The sequence below is a fragment of the Papaver somniferum genome, chromosome 8 (genome assembly GCF_003573695.1).
Source record: "Papaver somniferum cultivar HN1 chromosome 8, ASM357369v1, whole genome shotgun sequence".
Taxonomy (NCBI): Eukaryota; Viridiplantae; Streptophyta; class Magnoliopsida; order Ranunculales; family Papaveraceae; genus Papaver; species Papaver somniferum.
This window is the reverse complement of record NC_039365.1, coordinates 1084475-1085888: the sequence shown is the minus strand read 5'-3', so window position 1 is coordinate 1085888 and position 1414 is coordinate 1084475. Positions and strand designations below refer to the sequence as shown.

The 1414-nt window shown below is 39.0% G+C and overlaps 1 pseudogene; it reads right to left on the bottom strand.

Moving 5' to 3' along the window:
• Positions 1–703: 703 nt before the first annotated feature.
• LOC113307332 lies at positions 704–908 on the bottom strand (annotated as a pseudogene).
• Positions 909–1414: the final 506 nt, after the last annotated feature.

The window sequence follows — 1414 nt, the reverse complement described above, 5'->3', positions numbered from 1 at the left end:
GAAAAACATCTTTGAACACGGACTTCGAAATGATTGGTATTCATGAAAAATGGCAGGTTTTTTAGATTTACCACATGAATCTTGTGGTGTTGCTCGCTTAACCATCCGTTGTTCTTGTCATGTTGAATGTACCTCTCTACTCTACTGGACCACAAGAAAACCAACCCATGACTTCCTAAACTCAAAATTCCGTTGCAGTATTCCCCATAATCAAATTGTGGACAACAAGTGTGTCTATTGAAATAATTCGCAATTTAGTGGATGTGATTAAGAACTTTAAGTCGCGCAATTTAATCAGTGACACTATAGTTGGCACGCTTTCTGATTTCCAACTTATTCTATCTTGCGTTGTGCATCGAAAGTTCTAGAATCACTTGGTGGTTGGTTTTGCATTACCGCTACTTACGTACTACAGAAGAAAATGAATATTGAGGATGGTGTAACAATTTGGAAGAAAAGAGGAAAATGGAGATGCGCAAATTGGAGCTGAACTCCACAAAATATATATAAGAAGCTCAAACATCCAGCACCAATGGTGAATACCTATGATTCTGCTACTTGTCAATGGTGGAAGTGAACTATGGCAGCTAAGCTTGTTGTTTGTGTATAATGCAGTCACAACAGCCACATCTGACGATGATTTGTTCAAATAATAAGCATTGGGACATACAGGATGGCCTAATGTTTCTTATTTTTGTTCTGGTAGGGGTATGCCAGGCCATTGCAGTAGTTCAACGCAAAGGCGGCACAACGAGAACCCCCGGTAGCAAGCTACTAGGATGGGAACTCCCCCATGAAAAAATTAATTTAATACCATGTCCACCGTAGTTAAGACATACTGTATCAAATATTAAACTGATAAGAACAGACACTACACTTGATCTTAGTCATTAGGCCGAGAAAGGTATGATTTCCTCTTGTAACTAAGGCAAACTTTTATACTGTCTCGTTTGCATTGCTTTGCCTTAACTAGTCTAAGTGGTACCAAAACTTAAGTTGGGTTGTTTCCTTGAGTTTACTTGGGAATTGAGATGAGTCCATGTGGGATCCTTAAGTTGAGTTTACTTGGGAATTAAGATGGGTCCATAAGGGTTGGTGGTGTAAGTCTAATTTATCTGTGGAGTACAATAAGTGGCTTGATCTCTTGTGTCTTGGTGAAACAACGTCCAAGTTAAGTTCTGACTATTTGTTCTCCGATCATAATATAACCTGCAGCAGCTGTCCTTATTATCACCAGCTAGCCTATATGTATAACATAGAATGAGATAGGGAAAGAGATGCAGATGCCATCCCAATAGTAATATCCAAATTGTTATAGCAGAAGAACGCGATCGTGACATGGAAACCCAACAAGTATTATCATAGATACCTGCAACCTTTGGAGAAATTACGCGATTTTGCTATCTGAACTTGT